The sequence below is a fragment of the Primulina huaijiensis genome, chromosome 9 (genome assembly GCF_012295235.1).
Source record: "Primulina huaijiensis isolate GDHJ02 chromosome 9, ASM1229523v2, whole genome shotgun sequence".
Taxonomy (NCBI): domain Eukaryota; kingdom Viridiplantae; phylum Streptophyta; class Magnoliopsida; order Lamiales; family Gesneriaceae; genus Primulina; species Primulina huaijiensis.
This window is the reverse complement of record NC_133314.1, coordinates 17,962,306-17,967,695: the sequence shown is the minus strand read 5'-3', so window position 1 is coordinate 17,967,695 and position 5,390 is coordinate 17,962,306.

Below are 5,390 nucleotides of genomic sequence, written 5' to 3'. Positions count from 1 at the left end.
TGGAAAGCAATTATCAGATTGCTAAGATACTTAAGGTACACTCGCGATCATGGGCTGCACTATACCAGATATCCTGCTGTTATTGAAGGATACAGTGATGCAAATTGGGTATCTGATATGAAAGACTCAAAATCTACAAGTGGATTTGTATTCACTTTAGGAGGTGCAGCAATTGCGTGGAAATCTTCTAAACAAACTGTAATAGCCAGATCCACGATGGAATCTGAGTTTATAGCTCTTGACAAGTGTGGTGAAGAGGCTGAATGGCTGCGTCATTTTTTAGAAGATGTTCCAGGATGGGAAAAACCTGTGCCGGCTATATGCATACATTGTGATAGCCAATCTGCGATTGGAAGGGCACAAAATAATATGTATAATGGTAAGTCTAGGCATATACGTCGTAGACATAATACCATCAGACAACTACTCTCAACTGGAGTTATATCTGTTGACTATGTAAAGTCAAAGGATAATATAGCGGATCCGCTAACAAAAGGGTTAAACAGAGAGTTAGTTGCGAAAATGTCAAGGGGAATGGGGCTCAAGCCTATAGAATAAATTGGTGTGAAGGAAAACCCAACCTACGCTGACTGGAGATCCCAAGAACTAGGTTCAATGGGAAAACCTAATCGCACTGATTTGGTAGATCACTGTGGGGGTTATCCCTAGTCCGTTCCTATTATAAAACAGTGAATGTTGAGGATAAGCTTACGGCTGTTAATGATTCTGATAAGAAGCAATACAGAATCACCTATGTGAGAGAGCAGTGGGGCCGCTTCGAAGGAATTGCAGGGCTCAATTCTAGACCCTCTTTCAGAACCAGGCGTGTATTCATGGCCAAAACGAACACAATCATGAGAACTGAATAGTATCAGGGAGAATCTTGTGTGAAGTATATCTTAATTTACATAAACGGCAGAACAGTTCAAGGACATCATATCTACTGGTCAGCTAGTAAAGCAAATATATTTCATGAGGGAAGGTTCAAAGGGTAACACCTACCTATCCTATGCAGGATTCAACTGTAGAACTTTGTCACCAAGATTTGTATCAATTTTCATTCATGTGGGGGATTGTTGGAAATTTTAATAAAAATTTAAAGGTTGAATAAAAAATTGTGTCTCATGAATGTGGGAGTGTCTTTTGGCTCTCCACATTCTTGAGTTAATTGAAGAGTTTTGACTCTTCATATTCTTGAGTTAATGGGAAGATTAATTGAGTTAATTAATCTTCCATGACTCTTGGTGTGCATTTTGGGGCTTATAAATAGTGGGTTCATTTCCTCATTTCAAGTATATGAAATTTTCTCTCTTTCAAGCTCTCTCTTGCATTACATATTGTTATCTTTCCATTTGGCCTCTCGTAAAATCTCGGTGATAAAGTAAAGGTACGTTTTCAGTTCGCCGTAGTAGTGTCTCGTGCTAAGTTACTGCTGGTTGTTCCGTTGTATCCTGGGAAACAGACGTCCGCTGAAACCTCGAAGCACATACCGGAGAGGGCGAATCTGTTTTAAGGAAACTGTACATGCTACAGACCTCGGTTTGGATTTGTTTTCTTTTACATAATAGTCATACTGTAAACATCACACTTGTTTCGGTTATTACTCTATCTCTACAAGTTTGTTTTTACGCTACTGGTTTTAGCAATTTTTCTAACATTTTCAACATAAATGGGGTTACTGTGGTCAGTCGGTCTGCAATTTGCCATTAGATGGGCCGGCCCGACTGACAAGCTCGCCACAACCACCATTAGACGAGATGGGTCGAGTTGGAAAACTGGCAACTCAACACATTTATTTTATATGACGATACAAGCTAACCCGACGAACTTAATGTATTTTCACATGCATCTCTAATTATCTGATATACATTCAAAACCAAAAGTTTATGCCTATTTTTTTTCTGAATTTTAATTAGCTACTTTCCGAGGAAAAAACCATTCCACTCATCTGAAAAAGTTCATGGAGAACAAAACCAAATATTGCCAAAATTAAATATCCCTTGAAACCAGCATGAGATAGCCGGCCATGCGATATTTTCATTGTTTTAAATATTCTTGTACAATTAACTAAACTTAGCTTAAGTTTCACACATCCATAACACTCAAGAATTTGCTAGAAATTAAGCAAATCATGGAGACATTCAATTTCATCGATTTTCCTCCAATCTAATTGATTAACGATTTTCTTGTCGCGATATTATAAACTTTGAACATGTAAATTGTGACGGAAAGACAAAAATCATACTTTCGAAAAGTTATATGTTTCGATACAAAGTAACCATCCCTAAATCCCACCTTAACCCAATTACGGAAAAAGCAACATTCTTAATTAAAGCAATTGGGGAGATTATATATGAGTTCCGTAGTTCCAATTGCAAATTATTAAAGTAGATAACAATCTGTGGCTCTTATTTTTGTATTAAGATTTTTCAAGAATCCCAAAAGCTAGACAGCTTGCGGGCACTGTGAAAGTTCAAAGAAATTTCAAACCTTTTACCTTTTTTACTTTATATTTTTTATGAACAAAACACTTCCTTTTTAGGAGTAATGCATAAATTTGGTATTTCGGAAAGTGTCCTTTTGACCCCTTTTTTTCCAAGTTTTTTTGTTGTGAAAATTTGATTTTTAATTTGATGTAGTGCATGGTTAGGCAACTATTGGAAAGATACAAGTGAGGCAAAAACAATGGGAGAAAATAAATCTTAATTCAATGAATATATATGATGTATTTAATCTTCAAGTTATGTTATTCATCTACCATTCAAAATTCATCATCGATCAAATTCTCCCTTAAATCATATGTGTCGCCTGAGATTCCATTCATGAATGAGGCATACAAATTTCCCTAGATTGTTAAATTTAAAGATATTAATTATACATGATTAAACTATTATAAATGTTAAGATTAGAACTTGAACCTAACTCAACTCAGCTAGCTGAAGGGGTGAGGATTGTCCAAGTCCATATATGCAACTTCCACAGATTTTATTTAACCGATGTGGGACAACTAACACTCCACGCCAGGAATGAATATCTGGAGCGTGAAGTTTACAAATAACCCAATTATGGACAGAACGGGTGGCCCAACAATGAGAAATCCAACATATAACGGTGAAATTTGAGCTCTGATATCATGTTAAGATTAGAACTTATACCTAACTCAACCCCAAAAGCTAGCTCAAGGGAGTGGATTGTCTGAGTCCATATATGCAACTTCTAGGGATTTTATTTAACCGATGTGGGACAACTAACAATAGATATGATGAAATTACATTTGAAATCTTATCAATTGCACATTTTTTTTTTCATTTTTGGCCTTGTTATTGGTCAATTAACAGTTTTAAGCCATTAACTAGAATACTGGTGTGGTATCAGATGCACCAACAATAGTCTTCACCACGTCAGCAAATTCGGTGTTACATCATCACTCCGACGAAAATAACTAAAATCGAAAAAAAGTGTAAATTTGTAGATTTAACATCATAAATTGATGACAAAAAATGGTCCCCAAAAGAGCATATATTACCAAGATCAATAGAAAAAAATCAATTTTAATTGAGCGCAACTTTTAAAATTTCTAATACCTTCCTAGAATATGACCTTCAACAATAAATATCAAACAAATTAAAGTAGCAATTAATTAACAATATTATGCCTGCAAAGACCATTTCATTGAGTTCAATAACCTAAAATAATCTAACTTCTTTCGAGTAAAAACACGTAATGTTTTTTGTTTTCTTTTGAACTTTGATTTTGTGTGTTCATTCATTAAAAAAAAAAACATATAATGGTTGGTAAGTTACCACTTACCACCAATACAATTTAATAAATTTCAATTCGGAATCTCCGAAGTTGGTTTTCCTTTGTCGGCCTAAATTTCTGCGACTCCGTTCATTCAAACATCTTTTTGTAGTACTGATGACTAATTCCAAGTACATAGAATATGGGATTTCACGCAAATGCGTGTAAGAAAAAGGGGAAAAATAACAAGCAATATTTTCCAAGAAGCTAGAATTTGAAGCCATGTCACGGACATCTTCTGACGAAGAATCACACTTATGTATGTGTAGAAAATTCGAAAAGAAGGGTCAGTGACTTGAGAAAATATTAAAGGTGGCCGCATGGGACCTCAATCGATAAAGTAATGGAAAACATGCCATTAAGTGTGCTTACTGTTTAGTCATGGCTCTACTTTAATTTGGAAGCAACGATCCAAGTTGCATGTTCTTTTGCCTCATTACACTTTTTTTCTAGAACGAGAGCTAGCATCGTACGTGTTGTTATACACGAAAATTTCGTTTCACAAAATTAAATAGAAAATAAACTATCCGTAAATATGAAAAGGATCCTCGGATATTGCATTCAGACGGACTGATTTGATATATTCAAGTCATACGGATTTAACTCGACAAAGGGTTTCGTACTTGGAGTTAAAATAGTACTTATGTTCAAATTCATCAATCCAAATACGAAGTACGTACTCAGGTATATAAGTTTTAATGAAAAATTATTTTAGACAATCTTAAAATAATGATGTAAAATATATATGGATGATAAATCCATGTATAAGAATAAGATAATATAGTTTATAACTTTAATTGTTTCTAGAACTTGAGTCAGACGTTAAATAAAATAAAGATAAATAATTAATTAATATCTCATCATTCGTGCTAAACGGTGCCTCGAGTATTATAATTTCATTGGATTTGTTATAATCAGATCATTTAAAATATATGAGAATCTAGCTAGATCTAATTTTCTATTTATTATTATACTCATAATTAAGCTTAGTTTCCCCGGCCCTTCGGATCCACCTCCAATCTATTAGTATAAATTCAACACAACCTCACATCCAACAAAATGCAACAGAAAACACAACAGTAAAAAACCCTTCCAAGGTTTCCTGTCGTTAGCAACAAAAAGGGGAAAAAAGAAACAAAAATTCAAAGCAAAAAAATCCCAGAGATGGCAGGCAATTACAACAGGCAGAAAAAATCTTCATTCAGTCTGTTGGGTTTCTTCAAAGGCAAGAACTCGAGGGTGAGTCGAGGAGGGGACGACACTTGCGACGGGTACGTGAAGGCGTACAAAGTGTATCCTAGTGATGAAGATAGAGGCCGGTGGGTTTCCGAGCCTGGGATTGACAACAAGGCTTCTGCTTACATCTCTTTAACTACTGATAAATGGGAGAAATCAGCAGCAGCTAATTAATTAATTATTTATTTGTACGTGTTAATTTGTTCTTTAGATTAAATAAGTTGAAGATTTAATGTATACACGATGTTTCTATAATTGGCGATTAGAATTTTTATTATATTTTATTGCATCAAAGTTTTAAACAAACTTGTGAGCTAATATTTTATACACACACACACACACACACACATATA